At 39.4% G+C, this 17,356-nt stretch overlaps 4 non-coding genes across 4 annotated transcripts; all 4 read left to right on the top strand.

Moving 5' to 3' along the window:
- The first annotated feature begins 12,137 nt into the window (after positions 1-12,137).
- On the top strand, positions 12,138-12,208 carry LOC114568834 (small nucleolar RNA Z40). The gene has a single exon (XR_003694331.1). It is a non-coding gene; the product is annotated as a small nucleolar RNA Z40 (small nucleolar RNA).
- A 263-nt stretch (positions 12,209-12,471) lies between these two features.
- Positions 12,472-12,597, top strand: LOC114568837 (small nucleolar RNA SNORA8). The gene has a single exon (XR_003694334.1). It is a non-coding gene; the product is annotated as a small nucleolar RNA SNORA8 (small nucleolar RNA).
- Positions 12,598-13,989: 1,392 nt separating this feature from the next.
- Positions 13,990-14,115, top strand: LOC114568836 (small nucleolar RNA SNORA8). Its single transcript, XR_003694333.1, has one exon. It is a non-coding gene; the product is annotated as a small nucleolar RNA SNORA8 (small nucleolar RNA).
- A 397-nt stretch (positions 14,116-14,512) lies between these two features.
- LOC114568843 (small nucleolar RNA SNORA18) lies at positions 14,513-14,646 on the top strand. The gene has a single exon (XR_003694340.1). It is a non-coding gene; the product is annotated as a small nucleolar RNA SNORA18 (small nucleolar RNA).
- Positions 14,647-17,356: the final 2,710 nt, after the last annotated feature.

The raw sequence follows: 17,356 nt of genomic DNA, 5'->3' as shown, positions 1-17,356 counted from the left end.
GATTTATGATAAAAAAGCAGAAAAAAATATTGATGTATGATGATTTAATAACAGTTTTTGTGTGTGGACATTTTTGCCTCGAAGGTGTCCAAAGGGTACAAAATGAATCATTTAAGTATAAAAGACGTAAGAGAAAAAAACACTGGATTTAAAAAAATTAACTGAAAAGAAAGGTTCCTACAAAATTTCATTCATAAGCAGTAACGCAGCAAAAAAACGAGAAAAATGTACAAAAATGGCCGAGGAGGGCATGAGGGTTAAAGGAGTCTCTTTAGTTTTTGGTGAGATATATCTTTTTAATAGCAAAGGAACAATATTACAGGTAAGGGTAGCCTACCTCTCAAGAGTTAGCCTTTTTTGATGGCACTCACCAATACAAAGTTAAGACTAACCTAAGGCTGCATCTCCTTTACCATATTTACCATTATTGGTGGGGATTGCCTTGATAACCACAGAATTGTTTTTCCAAAATATTACATTGAATCTATCAGTAATACATAAAATTCTAGAAAATTACCTCCTGATTCCAGCAGATGTAAGATCGACCAGGAATGGTCGGAATTAAAAAAGTCCTCCCAAGCATATGACCATATGGGTTATAAAAAAAAGGTTGTAAATGTAAATAATAGGTCGTAATTGCTGTTTGAACCAACAACTTTTGGGGAGGACGGTTTAAAAGAAAACTGGATACATAAACCTAGACAATATAGATTTGAAAAAGGTAGAAAAATAATCATTCAACAGAAGCTCAGAACAGACATGCTAGAATGCATACACACAGGTCACTTTGGGGTGGAGAACAGCAGCAAACCGGGCCAGGGACCTAATGTTTTGGCCAGGCATGGGACAACAAACGGAGGAAACAGTAATGAAATGTGGCATCTGCCAAACACAGCGCTATGCCAACACAAAGAAACCTACGCTCTCAAAAGCAGTTCCAGAAAAACCCATGGCAAACTGTAGCAACAGATCTCTTGTCCTGGAACTCCGAGGACTACATCATCATATGTGATTACCTCAGCAGCTACTTTGAAATTGAACGCCTGCATAACATTACCACAGCTGCAATTATCCACAGAATTAAAGCAGTGTTCGATAGACATGGCATACCAAAAAAAGTTGACAGTGATAACGGGCCATGCTGTAGTTCACGGGAATTCCAGCAGTTCGCAGAGTCGCGGAGTTTCCAGCACGTCACTTCGAGCCCCCACTATCCCCAGAGCAACGGGCTGGCCGAAAAGACTGTCCAAACTGCAAAGCGGATTCTCACAAAGGCCAAAGAAGACAAGAAAGACCTATACCTCAGTCTACTGGAGTACAGGAATACTCCAATCTCCAGCCCAAATCCTCATGAGCCGCACACTGCGCTCTATCTTACCCACGACAGCACAACAACTGCCACCTCAGGTAACCCCTCTGAACACCGTGTGAGCAAGGAGAGAGCTATGCCAGCCAGTCTGGACAAACATATCAAGAAACATTTAATAAAGTTATGCAGGTTTATCGTTTCCATGTGTACTATTGTATCCCAGGACCCAGAAGAAGGAAAGAAAAGGGTTATTTTGCACTTGAAGGACGGGCAGAGGGACTTTGGGACAATACAGTGTTATATGACATAAGATTGATAATTCCTGTGTCTTTGCATATATTTGTTTATTGCCTCAAAGGAACAGTTATTTTACTTTTTGAATTGAAACGAAAATAGAAAAAAACATGCCATTTCTCACTATCACAATGCATATGGACCGTCTATGATAGTATCCAAAACAGACTTGCCATTTGGCAAAGACAATTACTAACACCTTGCATCAATAGGACACCAATTATAAATAAGTAGTACATCTTTTTTAAAGTTTCGGAAGGTCCAAACCTTAAAAAAAAGGTCGATAAAATTCTCATATTCCATCTACCTCATTTGTTATGTTTTAGGCTATTGATGGAGTCAATAATCTCTTGTAAAGTCAAAGGTTTTACCTCAATTATGTCCAAGAAAGTGGTTGCACTCTTTTCACAGTATTGAGATGTATATAATTTACTGTAAAAAAAAACTAGAACAATTTGTAAAAATGAGTTTAAGGTCATCACTTCCATCATTGCCAATTCTAAGCTCGTGGATAGTTAGCTTTTAAAGCCAGTTCCGTTACAAAGAGGATGACAGTAATTCTCCAGCTCCCCGACAGTTCTGTGAAATAACCCCCACTTCTAACCTAATCAAAACCACCAAATATTCAATCATTTTCAGGATTTTAACCCTTTAAATGCCAGTTTATGTATTTGAAGTATGTCATTATTTATAAAAAAAAAAAAACACAAAAATGTTTTTTTTCCCATATAATGAATAATATGTAGGTGGGGCTTTGGTGGTGATTAGAGGCTTGGATATGTCAAAGATAAGCAACAAAACTGATTTGATTGCATTAGTATTTTTTATGTAGTTCCAGATACTCCCTCTGGACACCTTCGAGGCAAAAATGCCTCATTGACTTCCATTATAACCACGTGTTTTGATCTCACTGCCTTTACAGTATAAAACCATGCATTCTGTAATGTCAGCATTTCATTTGGAAGAAAACTAGTCATATTTGACATTTTTACAGTATTTCACCAGATTCAACCATTTTGCCCTTGTAGGCCGATGCATGAAATTATAGTTATATTATGGAGCTCTGTGTGTGTGTGTGTGTGTGTGTGTGTGTGTGTGTGTGTGCGTGCGTGCGTGCGTGCGTGCGTGCGTGCGTGTGTGCGCAGGTGTGTGTGTGTGTGTATATGTGTGTGTGTATCTGTGTGTTTGTCTGTGTATATGTGTATATTTGTGTGTGTTGCTGGGTGTGTGTGTGTGTGTATGTATGTATGAGACGCTGTGCAATATTCAAGCACCGACCGGCATGATGCCAGAGCCCACGAGATATGCCATATCAAGAATCCATGATGTGGCATCCTCTTTCCACCTTTTCTTCACTCCTGACATGATCCAGCTGATTCAGGAAATGACAAAGCTACACGGGAGGTGTTCAGTCTAAGGATGGAGTGATGTGGATGCTCAAGAGATTTTAACATACGTGGGACTTCACACTTGGCTGGTGTGTACCGGTCCAAAGGGGAATCCACCCGGAGCCTGTGGGATGTCCGTAGTGGGAGACCAGTCTTCAGGGCCACCATGTCCCACAAACCATTTGAAATGATAAGCGCCAGTTTACAGCACATGCAGGAGACAATGTTTTTATTCAAGCACGTCTCCAAAGACACATGAAATGCATCCTTCAAAAGATGCCTTTTTTCACACCTAAAATGATCAATGCTCTCACACACACACACACACACACACACACACACACACACACACACACACACACACACACACAAACACACACATCTGTGGAACTACATAAAAAGTACTAATGCAATCAAATCAGTTTTGTTACTTATCTTTGACATATCCAAGCCTCTAATCACAACCAAAGCCCCATTCCCCTATGATTTATTTTATGGAAAATAATTAATGTTTTGTTGGGTTTTTCAAAAATAATTGTTACTTCAAAGTTTTAAAACTGGCATTTACAGTTTTTTTCGATTGCTAAACGACAGTGGGCACAACTGGAGTCACATGTGCAAAACTCTAACTCCAGTCTGCACAGCAGCAGTTCATGTGGACCAGACTCTAGTTGGTTTCTCATCGCTTGAACACAGTTTTCTAAACTCTCCACACTTATCCCAGGACTTTAACCTCAACCTGCACAACACTGTAGATCTACAGCACTTTGTTCAGATGCTAACACACTGCTGTCAACACTGTTAATCACACATTCAACACAGAATAGATCTCAGTCTGGTGCCTATCAAACACTGCTGATTGGGATTTTAGCTGAAAGCCTAAGCAGGTATCTTGTTTTAGACTAGTTAGTGAACATATATGGTATTTATACAGAGAAAGCTCAGAAAGTCTTTTTTTGTATACAAACACCAAATAAGAATGAAACAATTATACCCTGTACTGTTTGAGAGAAACAGGTAAAAGAGCAAAGATACCAATATGTCCAGGTAAGATGTCTGAGGTTATGTACACAGATATAAAAAAAGTGAAAAACACTATATCTTTACAATAGTAAAACTGCGTTCTTACTGTTTTTCAGAAAGTAATGGAGGTGAAAGCAATAGAAACACCACATTCATTAGTATTTAGAGATGATGCAGACATCCAATGTGATGAAGAGAACTTGCCACATGATGCTGGAGAGAGGCAGGATTAGTCACACTATTCTTTGGTACTGTTACGTATGTACCTTTAGTTTTTTTTCTCCAGTAATTCCATAAATTACTAGAGACAAAATACTTTATTGAAGAAAACTGCTGATTTTCATTCCTTCTTTTTTACCTTATTTAAAAATTGGTATGCTATACAATCTATATTTTTTCCTTAAATAAACTGTTGAGTAGTGTCAAGTCATCAAATTGTTTAAACTGTAAAGATGAGAAAGTTTGTAATTTGTGTATTGGTGTTTGATGCTAGTGTTTTTACCCTCAGTGTGTTCTGAGTGACAGTGTGTGTTATCTCAGTGTGTGTGTGTGTGTGTGTGTTATCTCAATGAGGATTGTGCGTAGTGTTTGGCTGCACTGAGCCTGTTCTGCAGCTGATGTGAACTGTTTAGCTCAGGTGACTGTAGGTAGTGTAGACTGGAGTTAGAGTTTTGCACACGTGACTGTGTGTATCTGGAACTACATAAAAAGTACTAATGCAATCAAATTAATTTTGTTGCTTATCTTTGACATATCCAAGCCTCTAATCCCCACCAAAGCCCCATCTACATATTATTCATTATATGGAAAAAAAAATCATTTTTTGTGTTTTTTTGTAATAAAAAATGAAATACTTCAAATAAATAAACTGGCATTTAAAGGGTTAAAATCCTGAAAATGATTGAATGTTTGGTAGTTTTGATTAGGTTACAAGTTGTTTAAGTGATTTATGAAAAAAAAAGCAGAAAGATATTTTGATATATGACAGTTTTTGTGTGCGTAGACATTTTTGCCACGAAGGTGTCGAGAGTACGTTTTTTTAATGAGGGTTGAATCGGATCAACCTCAGTGATCATAGATAATAAATAATGAGACTAGGTAGGATAACGATGAACATGCCTAAAAACGAGTCCCGCAGTGCTCTTTTGAAACGAGCCCCAAAGTAGGAAACAACTGTTCCTGGCTGTTCTCACGCAGCTTGGTTCAAACCTGTTCCAACTCTGTTGGTGTGAATTGTGATACAGTGGGACACTAGAAACTATTCTAAATAGCTTAAGAGCTCTCCTATACTATACAGAAGAAGAAAGAAAGAAACATTAAACACAGGATGGATGACTTCTCCTCAAACACACACTGACCCAACACCACATTTTTTCTTTGGGAGAAACCCTTTTAGAGTATAATGTAATGTTAAGCAGAGACCATGAATAAGCAGCTCCTTAGAGTTATTTCATTTAATGGGAATGGTATTTTTAACCCAGCTAAAAGAAGTCAAATACTGTCAAAAATACAAAAAAAGAAAAAGGCACAGGTTGCTTTAGCAAGAGACCTATCTTACCCCATGGGTACATGAGACACTAAAGCCAATGGGATTTATTATTCATCTATTATTCATCAGGTCATAGAAGAGGTGGAGCAATCTTAATATAAGTCCCATTCGAAAAACTCTCAGACAAGGAAGGGAGATGTATCTGTGTTTCGGGAAAAATTGATGATTCTGTCATAACATTGTGCAGTATCTACGTATGCTTCTGCTGGAAGTGAATGTGCTTTATATAGAATACATATTTGATTTGAGGATTGGGGGCCACAGGAAAAGTAAGAAAAACAATTACCATGAATAAATCTTATATTATAAATCTGAAAACAAGAATAAAGAAAGTTTGAAATTAAATAAATAAATAATCAAAAAGATAATATTTGCTAAACAGAAAAAATGACTAGTCTGGCTTAAAATCAACTAAACATTTGGCAAGGAAGCTACAAAAACAACAAGCGGCCAACACAATATATAAAATAAGGGACCAAGACTCTAAATACAATGTAAAAAAGATGAAATACAAAAAAACATTTAAAAAGTACTACAAGTCCCTATATACACGACCTTGTTTAGCAGATGAGTAACAAATTGGAGTTCCTTCATTCTCTTACCAGGGGCCTGTTTCACAAAAGCAGAATATATAAATCCAGGATAACTGATAAAGCCAGGCTTGACCTAGTCTAATCTGTGCATCCTGGCTTGGTGTGTTTCACGAAGGCCAAGCCAGGCTGAGGAGGAGAGACTAGGATCTGAGGAGGAGAGACTAGGAGCTGAGGAGGAGAGACTAGGAGCTGAGGAGGAGAGACTAGGAGCTGAGGAGGAGAGACTAGGAGCTGAGGAGGAGAGACTAGGAGCTGAGGAGGAGAGACTAGGAGCTGAGGAGGAGAGACTAGGTCGAGCCAGGCTGAACTAATTCAGATAGATGCGCGTCCACGGATTTCCTCAAAAGACCGCGAGGTCGAGCACAGATTTACTGATGCCAAAATGGAGAATACACATTGTTCATACTTTATACAGAGAGAGCAGCAGCAGAGAGAAAGCAGCAGACGATCACGGACCGACTGAATGTGTAAGCAGACTAAATATAAACATTAACTGACCTCTGCTCTGAACTGAAACCATCATAATCAGACCATTCAATGATTAGGCTACTAATCATTTGCACAAATTAACAATTGTACTCTTTGCCTTAAAAGTAAGCAGAAGATAATGTTACTCAGGAAATTTACCATGAAGATCCATTTTCTATAACGCTAGAATATGAAGCGTAAATATCTCTTTCACTCTGTTCCTCCCTCTCTCTCACTGGCTAAAATATTAATTTCCTAAGTCATATTAACTTCCACTACTCGCTTTTAATGCAAAGTGTACAGGTGTTCGTTTTTTCAAATGACAAGTGACACATTGAATGGTTTCATTTAAGAGCAGTAGTTCATAAATGTTTATTTTTAGACTATCATTTAGTCTGTCCACTATTATCTGCCACGCCTTTTCTCACGTTTTTTTTATTTTTTATAGAGGACGAGTTTCCTTCTCTACATATTATATGCCTTGCTCCCTGGTATATATGGACATAGAAAATAAAGACACTGAAGAAATTGCACTGTAAAATCTAGAAACTATAAAGATAATAAAGTGATAAATTCCATGCACACTATAAACATGAATGGAACAGAGTATATTCATCAGTTATTTCCCCCCAGGCAAAATATAAGGTCAAAAACCATTAAGGTGTCCTCTCCCTGTTGTTACATGAATGTACAGTAGCCTACATCACTAGATAGTTACTGGTCCAGTGAACTAAGTCTATAATTTGGGAGGATTGTACAGTTAGGATATGTTCTTAAAATTGTACAATCCTCCCAAATTATAGTCCCAGTTTACTGGACAACACAAATTGTGTGCTAAGAATGCCAAATACAATGCACATGGAAGCAGAACAAACATGATCCTTATTGTTAAAGAATAAAAAAGGAAATTATAAACTAAAATAATAATTAATAATTAAGGTGCATTGGGGAACTATAGAAATGTACAGCATTGTATGTGTTGCCCTTAGTAACAGACTTCATTTAAAACTCATTTGAAATGTTATCAGCCTTTTCTAATTATCTCAACAACTGCCATAATATATTCATCAAACTTCTTACAACAATATGAACAGCAGTCTTCATACAGCAATATAACAGTAACAATGACAAATTTCTAATTATAAAAAAAATAATGGTTACAACTTTAAATAATAACAGTACTCAAATGAACAGCAATATGCACCTGTTGTATTTTAATCCAGGCTGATAACAAAAGGGTAAAACCACTGCTGAGTGAACAGAAAAGGTTCCAGGATTAAATAAATCCTGGCTGGTAGCCTGGTCAGGAGCAGGCTAGCTGTTAGCCTGGCTGTTAGCCTGGTCAGGAGCAGGCTAGCTGCACAGAATAAATCTCCATGGTGATTTATGTGCCTCTGCTTTCGTGAAACCGAGTCAAGACTAAATTCATCCAGGATAACCAGGAAGTCCCGGCTTAATCCCTTATCTTGGTTTTGTGAAACAGGCCCCTGTTCTATCAGAGGAACAAAACCAAATACTAACAGCTGCGATGACTACGAGTGAAATAGCGCCATCTCCAGGCTCAAAGCCACCCGAGTGGTAGGAGGCTTTTCAACTGGAGCTAATGCAAGCCTTCTCCGGGCCTGCAACTGATCCTTTCAGGGTTCTAAAATGTCTCCATCTTGAAGCGAAGCAGTGATCTCAGTCATCCCAAAAGATGGAAAAGATACATTAGAATGTGTATATTGACCCATTACACATTTGCACATATCTGTTTACGCGCTTTTGCACTTTGCATCTGCCCTGGCATGCAAAACTGTATTTCTCCCCACCATTGTTGCAATACCTTGTTGTCACACAATTTTTGCAAATCTACTACTCATATCTATACCTACCTCAGTATTTAGACCACTACCTGCACTACTGTATACTAACTCTGTACTACATTACAGCATTTTAGATAGTTATATCTATTCAAGTATATTGTGCTACTGATCAACATCACTATCTAGTCCACACTTTGCACAAACTGTACACTGACTCTTTACTTCATCTCAGCTGTTATCATTCTTATAGACTGTCTTTACATGTTTGCTGTGTTACTCCTGATTCTACTACCTAGACAAATATTTGCACTAACTGTAATTGACTCTTACTATATTCAGCATTTAGACAGATTGCCTGTTCATGTTTACTGTGTTATCTCACTACTTTCACTACTATAACCTTGTTGCCTGGGGACTACTGTCCAATACAAAATCTGGCCAGGTGCATTGAACAAACCAACGACTGGATGGGCCAGAACTTTCCTAAATTAAACGAAGAAAAAACTGAGGTGATTATTTTTGGAGCAAAAGAGAACGATTAAAAGTCAGCGCTCAGCTTCAAACGATAAAGCCAGAAATCTTGGTGTAATTATGGACTCTGACCTGAATTTTAAAAGCCACATTAAGACAATAACAGTCTGCCTTTTATCACCTTAAAAATATATCAAGGGTTAAAGGACTTATATGTCTCAGCAGGATCTGGAAAAACTTGTCCATGCTTTTATCTTCAGTAGTCTTGACTACTGTAACAGTGTCTTTACAGGTCTCCCTAAAAAATCACTCAGACAGCTGCAGCTGATTCAGAACGCTGCTGCTCCAGTCCTCATTAAGACCAAGAAATCATAAATTCCAATTTAACACAATATTTGTTCTCAGTTTTAGCTTCATTCCAGTATTGCTGAATCATGCAGTTATATCTTGCTTATTGTTAGCTGGCAGTTGATCTTCTCTTGGTCTTCTTGTTTCTTTCCTTTGTGTACAGAACTTTTATCAGTTCAATATTCTAAAAATAAGAAAGCTATTAAAACCATTAATCTATGGACCCACTATAAGATTTTCATAAACGGCTTTATTTTTGGTTTATTTGTGATCCCCCTGGCAATATGCATATTTGTGTATGTTCTTTATATCCTTATTGTTGTTCTGCCTGTCTTTAAATGTTGTTTAAATAAAGAAGGGAAAAAAAGAGGAAAAAAAGAGAAGTGGCTGTCGTAAAGCGGTTTGAACTGACGTAACTCATCCTATAAATAAGTTGGCAGCACGTCGCGAGGTCCTTTCATCAGCGCTCCCTGTGTCTGGAGGAGTCATGGTAGCCTTAGCGGGCCTAGCTGGAGACCACGGAGGTAAATAGAAAGAATTAAATCATTAACCGATCATACACGGCGCACATATACCGCACCCGACTGCTGTGGATAAGTAGGCTTATCTGAATGTTATATTGACTTTTTAAAACATGACGTCCTCATATTTTTAGCACCACGTTGTCCTGGTTAAGCTCAGCGTTAGCCTAAAAAAGCTAACCGCTAGCTGGCATGATCCTAAAATAGCTAACTGCTTCCCTAAGTATGTGTAAAAAAAAAAAAAAAAAAAAAAAAAAAGTGCAGACTTTTAGTGCATTGGTTATTACGAATAAAGTGTAAATTAATCAAATTAACTCGTGGTTGCAGGTCGTTAATCGGAAAAAAAACTCAAGCAATTATTGGTTTTAATTAAACCAAACGAGCAATGATCAATACATCAGGCATCGACTAAGTCTCAACCAAGCCGAGTAGCTCTCTCGGAGGTAGAGTGGTTGCCAAATAACCAAAATCTGGCGGTTCAACCCCATGCTCCTTCTGCCACATGTCAGTGTGTCCCTTAGGAAGAAGCTCAACACACATACACACATATGTTAATATGCACATATAAGATCTCTCTCAATTGTATGTGACAATTGAGAGGTGTTATTTATTTATTTTTAAACCGAAATGTTCATCAGTCCAGATATGTGCATCCGTTTGCCCCCCCAGTCATGTTGTCCTAGGCCACTGTGCAGACTGTCAGTGGTGCTGTCCTGTGCAGTGGGCTGATCCACTACCACAGTGGCTATAGAGCTCCAGGTTTTGCTTTCACCTCTGCATGGTTGGTTGCTGAACGGTGACAATGAGGCCTGGCACATTGACTTTCGGTTTACTGAAATGCATGTAAACATATAGCACCTAACTTGGGTTACATGGTGCTTTAGAGGCATAGTAAGATTGGAATTTCTCCACATTAAAACAGACCCTTTTTTTTTTTTTTTTTTTGCAGGAAATGTGATCTCATTGCTGAATGAGTTGGGGGGCGAAGGATCTTGTGACATGAGGCGAGTATTTGTGCTCTGAATAGGTTAAAAAATGTCTTCCAATGAAGAAGGAAAAATGCAGTTGTCTTTATAGTGTTATCACAACAGGAGTTATCTCAGGACACTTTACAAGGTGGTGGTGGTAAATGAACCTGACAGTTTCCCACGAGCAAGCATTTAGTCAAACAGTGGCAAGGAAGAAGAAACCTCAGACAGACTAGCATGAATCGGGTTGCCATGCACTCCAGTCTTGGCTCAAAGTTGACTGACTCCCAGTGCATGGCAACCTGAGACATGCTAGTCTGTGGTGAAGACCTTGTCGGTGATATGGGGTTTGATAATAGACAAGTGCGGTAAGAAGTTGGAGCTTCCTTTTTTTTCTCTGAACAGATGTACAGCAATGAGAATCCAGTGCAGGGATGGAACATGCTTGATGGATAAAACTACTTCATAACGTCTCTGTTTAGTATCTGGGTGAGCTGAGTCAGCAGTTAGAAACCAATGAGCGCCTGGGCCTGCTGGTTTGTCCAACAAGACTCTGCTCCTAACATGCAGTAGTACAATGCAGAGCCCCAATTTTTAGTGAAAGAAATCCATGTACAAAGGGAGTTGAGAATGGTGTAGTCTATATTCACGATGTTCCACTTCTGGGAGTGCTCAGGTGCCACAGGAAATTTTGCAGATATCAGTTTTCTTCTGTTTTCTTTGTGTTGGTGTTCTAACCTCCGGTGGATTTGTGAGGACTATGGTTAACTGCTCCTCAGATCTCTGCAGGGTAAATCCAGACAGCTAGCTAGACTATCTGTCCAATCTGAGTTTTCTGTTCCACGACTAAAACTACTTTTGAACGTCCACATGTTCCACCAAAACCAGTTCCTTCTTGAGACTATTTAGCAGAGGCACCGTGGCTCCGTCCGGAGCTTGGCACCGCCCATGACGATTGGGATTGGTTTAAAGATGGCAATAAATCAGAGCACGTTGTTCTCCAATCCCAGAATGCTGTGTGGACAAGCCAGACCGTCCTCCGCAGCACTGTGGAGGAAGGTCTGGCAATGAGACTAAGAATAGTGTAAACTGAACTCTAGCAATGGATACATGTTACATGAAGTGGAAAAGGTTCATTACGGTCCCAGTTTGTGGGCACAGTATGAGCTCTGGTCCTGTCACGTGGGCCGTAGAGCTCTTACAGTGCGTAGAGCACTTCATTCTCTTGCAACCCACTGCTGTGAACTCTGCAGCAGTGTTACTTATGAGAACTGACAGCCATTACATTTTTAAAAAGTTTATTGTTTTTAATGGCAGTGAATTTAAACAGTCCTATCTGCTGCAGGTGCTGAGGACCTCAGGCAAGCTGGGTAAGTTGTATTACAGAAGGATGTACCTTTGACTGTCATGATGATTGGCTAAATGTTCAACTGCTCTGAAGTGTGAGTGAAAGCTGCCTCTCTGAACAACATGCTGCACTGATAACTGACTGGGTGGTTCTGGAACACATTGTCACCTTGTTTCTGCCTCCTACAGATTTCCTCACTGACCTCCTTCGGCACTGATGCAGCGCCATGTAAGTACAGAGATGATGCATTGACATGACTTTTTTTTTTTTTCTCCATGATAACTACCACAGAGTGGCTGTTACAGACAATGTGATACCCTGGATGAAAACAAACCTGCCAGAAGAGCTAGTGGATCTGTAGGACAGTTGGTAGACTAGTACATGACAGCACTGTATGGTATCTGCAGCCAGTCGCTTCATCAGCTGGTTTGTTCATAAGTCAGTGCTAGACAAACTCAACATGTGGCATCGTTGGGCTCCATGCTGCCTGTGTTTGGAGTCCTGGTATACTTGTTGAAACACACCCGTTGTAGAAAACAATGTGACCCTGCATATGTACTTATTCTTAACATGCAGGACTATTCAATAGTAGTTGTTCAATTGTCAGTGTCTCAAAAGGGAATTGGGTGCATTTCCATCAACTGCTTTGGAGCAGATAAATTAGATAAACAAACTACAGCTAGTTTTGTTAGAAGTTGGAGCTATAGGCTAGTTTTTAATGTCCAGATAAAGAGGAAGGTGCTGACAGCGGATCGAGGTGATCAATCCTGCAAGTGAAATATTCACTAAATCAGTTATTGGGCTAAAGTGTAATCATATCCTACCTAGCTTATCACATTTTCAATGAGGCAGAAACTACCTCAAGTGAGTTAACTTTTTTGCCCAATTAAGAATCAGTCTTTGCCTTGCAATTCAGCTTTTCGAATGAGAGACTCCAAAATATGAATCAAAACATGGGATTGATATGCATAAATTTGTGTAATTAATGAACAATAATTGTGATGGCTACTGGATTGCATTGTTTGTCCTGCCATATACAGTAATCAAACACAATGTCAAAACCACAACAGATTTGTCATTATGTCCTGCCTGACTTGCAGGTTTGTGCTGCAGCAAAGGATAGCCTCCTTCTCCCAGGCTTCAGCAGGGCTTAACCATCAAAGGTAAAGTACTGACCTAAAAGTTGTTAGAGATTTGGATAAATGGTGTCTAGCAGTGAAAACTGGTCTATCCTTACTGACTTAACTGTAGGGCTGTGTTGTTTGGAAATGTCTCCAACTGTTAATCTGTAATTTCACTTTACCCACATGTTGACTACCATGAGCCTTGTGGGTTATTACTGCAGGAGACATGATGAGCAGTAATTAATTTGAGTAGTGGCAGTTAATGCCACTTTAAAACATAGCTGTCAATGGCATTGCATGTAAAGGATGGCATTTGACAAATGGTAATTAAGAAATCTGTCAGTCACAGGAACCCAGACTGTTGGTTTGATGCAGAATCCAAAGGCCTTTGTTTTAACGGGTTAAAGATAAAAGGTCATCTTGCTAAAGATGAACTGAATATGAATTGATATACAGTATTTGTTGGATTTATGTTCATTTACATTTTGATGCACATCAAGTGAGCTAATGAGATATCAAGACAATGAGGTTGAGTTTGTCTGTTTAGGGTGTTTGGTATATCTTGTATTTTGCAGTCATTGAAAGTTGTCATATGTCTTTAGGTCACTTTGATGGCAGAAGTCGGAGCCTGATGAACTGGTGAAAGCAGTAAGCGTCTTTCTGCTATTACATGATCTGTTCAATGATTGGCTGTACGGTACCAGTCAAAAGTTTGGACGTGCTTTCTCATTCATCTGAATGGGGAAAGGGTGTCCAAACTTAACTGGTACCGTACATGACAGCACTGTATGGTATCTGCAGCCAGTCGCTTATTCAGCTGGTTTGTTCATAAGTCAGTGCTAGACAAACTCAACATGTGGCATCGTTGGGCTCCATGCTGCCTGTGTTTGGAGTCCTGGTATACTTGTTGAAACACACTTAGCCTTTTACATGCTGTCTCAATTTTAAGTGTGTGACCATTAAGTAGCTTTAGACTCCTGAACAAAATGATCTATTTCTCATCAAGTTGGCAAACGACTGCATCCCAGCCCACATCTGGTGAGGAATTAAACAGCTGGCTGAACAAATCCTTTTATAGACAGTTGTTTTAAGAGAAACCTCCAGCTCAATGATGAGGTGTGCTGTGATTGACTCTATTGGCATTTCAAATATGATCACAGAAAATTATATATGAATCTTTGTTTCAGGTTTCTGCTGCAGCAAAGGATGGCCCCCTTCTCCCAGGCTTCAGCAGGGCTTGAACAACAATGGTGGGTGTAGAACTGAAGGTTGTTAAAAGAGAGCTGTGTGTTTAGCAGTGAAAGCTGAGGTCTATCCCGACTGACCTTTAACTGTAGGGCCGTGTCGTTGGAAATGCCTCGGAGAGGAAATCTGTGGTTTCGCTTTACCCACATGTTCACTACCATGAGCCTTGTGGGATATTACTGCAGGACAGTTTTTAAGAAATCAAATGATAATCAGAGGTGACTCAGGAATGTGCTCCAAATGTTCCACTCGCTACACAGAAACTGGACTCTTCTGTACATTGTAATACAGTGGCACATTTTGTTTGTATAAGTTTCAACCACAGGTTGAACATGTTAAATTATTGAATGGATGTAATTGACTTAATTGCATAAATGTGAATGTTTCAGAATCCAACCATCATGGAGAAGAGGAGTGTTGGCATCCTTTGAGTGTAAGTAGTGAGTAAATGTGCTTTCAGTGTCTGAGTTTGGTCATATACCAAGGCTTTCAGGACTTTCCCTTCCTGACTTGCTGTGGAATTGACCAGAAAACAAAAACCATCCCACTGGGCTTCTGCAGCATCCTGCTCAGAAGACCTGTTGGGAACATTAGCTTTCTTCTTCTTTCTGTCACTCTTATGGTGAATCTATTTACATATTTGGGGTTATGTAAAACTGTCAAGTGGAAGTGATTAATTTGTTGAATGACTGTAGTACCTTGGCCATTTGTACTGTACCTAATAACGGCTGATTTGTTCTGTATTTTCAGATTGATGCCAAGTCATCATTAAGCAGCTGGACGCACCGTCGGCACATTTATCTTTTTGGAGTAAAATGTAACTGCTTTGCAGATGACCGAACTTTGTAAAGGCGGCAACATTTGTTCACAACATCAGATTTAGCATTTTCCCTTTGTCTACGGTGTTAATCACTAACTTATAAAATGTCAATTAATAAATTCAGTCACTCCAAACTCTCAGTTGTTTTTATTTTCTCCTAATATCTGAACAAAATTTGCCTGTATATTTAATTCAGCTGACTCTTGTATCCAAAGCAACTAATGGAGTTGGACCACGTGGTCTCCACCTGCCTCATTTCCTTTCAGATCTTAATCTAGTTTGACATTTTATGAAGCGGTTAAGAAAATGGGGAAATGAAAATCACTTCTAGACCCAAGGCATGGCCTCTGTTGCGGAGGTGGCCCTTGTATTGAAGCTAATTTAAGAAATTGGGTATTTTTACATAGAGCCTTGTCTGTAATGACATGATTGTACAGGATGGAACAAGCGGGTCAAATTAGCATTACTCAATTATTGGGAAAGTATTTTTGTCGTAGATGCTATTTTGAAATGAATCTAAATTCTTTGAGAACTTAAATGTTAAGATGTGAAAGGTGTAGCTGTGCTGTATGTTGTGTCTTTTAGGGGGGTGTTGGACTGTAGCAGGTTTGCTCCACCAGAGAGCAGTAGACTTCCACTAGCAGGTTTCTCTTTGTGGGGATGGGTCTGGTCTTCTTTCACCTCTGGTTTCTTTTGCGTCTCTTTGTAGTTTTGCATCTTTGTTAGTTTAGTGTATTTTTATTGTTTTGCATCATTTTATTTTAGTATCTGCAACAGTAAATACTAAGGGTTTATGGTGGAAGGTTCTTCTGATGGTAGGTTTAAAAGAAGTAGGTGAAAGTTCACCAAAGAGAACAATGTGATCTCATCTGCTCCAAACAGCTTCTAGTCCTCCACCCCCCCTCGCCCCCCCCTAGCAACAACACTGGGCTGTACAGCTCCCCGACACAGAAACTAGGAAGTAAATGTCCCTTTCTTTTAAAACCGTCTTTTTATCCTTTATTGGCTCCAAAATATATATATTCAAAACCTACAAGAAGTCTTTTGAACGTGTGTGTATGTGTAGTCAGCCAGACGATGTTCATGTAGTCTGGACCGAGAACTTTCTCTGGAATGCATGAAGCTCCATGTTGGAACATTGCTCCACCCAAAATAGCTTGCGTGTCTTGTGTTTACAAAAGTGCTGCCATGCCTCAATCCTCATATCAAGGGTGTACAAAATAACAAATGCATATCTATATAATTCATTCTAACACAGCAGCCCTTCAGTAAATACAACCTTTACACAACTGTAAATGTTCAGTTCACACATGCAAATTATACACACATGAAGCTTTTCACCTTAAATGATTGCTACTTTGTTTTTTCACTTTTTAAAGACATTCTGACAAACCTACAAAGTCACATGGTGTGCAGTGCAAGCAGTTAAAACCTTAGGGGATCTTAAAGCTTTGATGCTGATGGAGGAATTTAAAAACTGTTTGCCAGAGAGAGTCACCATTTATTTGAATGAGCAGAAACCTGTAAAGTTGTCTGATGCTGCAGCTCTTGCTGATGAATATGTTCTCACTCATAAATCTGTGTTTGGTGAGACATTTGTTGCACAAAATCGGGTTAGTGACAACCGGTTCACGTGTTCCTGGACGGGAAGCCTAGGGAGGGTTGGGGATCTAAGGAGAGCCAGTGTATTTCTGTTGTAAGGCGCGGGGACATATTAACCTGACTCCACCAGATGGATTGCTTCGCATTTGCTCGGCATATCCATCTGGGAACTTTCTGTTGGAGAACTTTTGGGAAGGGGCGGGATACTGGTTATTTGATTGGATGAACCATCTGTCTATCAACTATGTTGGTGATAGACGGGCCAAATCAACCAATCAGATTCACAAAGCGTATGAAAATACAACCACAAGCCCGCCCCTGCTGCTGCAGGCAAAGCTAGCTCAGCATGCAAACATGTCGGTAAAGGAGATTTACCGTTTGTGTAACGAGAATTTAGGAATAAAAGGAACCATTTCAGGTTCCCGGACCATATTCCAAAAGAAGGATCCAAGAGAAAAAAAGCGTTAGCGAGCGGCTAAC

Source organism: Perca flavescens, chromosome 14, assembly GCF_004354835.1.
Source record: "Perca flavescens isolate YP-PL-M2 chromosome 14, PFLA_1.0, whole genome shotgun sequence".
In the NCBI taxonomy this organism is placed as follows: Eukaryota; Metazoa; Chordata; class Actinopteri; order Perciformes; family Percidae; genus Perca; species Perca flavescens.
Note: the sequence above shows the minus strand (reverse complement) of the source record. Positions and strands in the feature narration are given on the sequence as shown.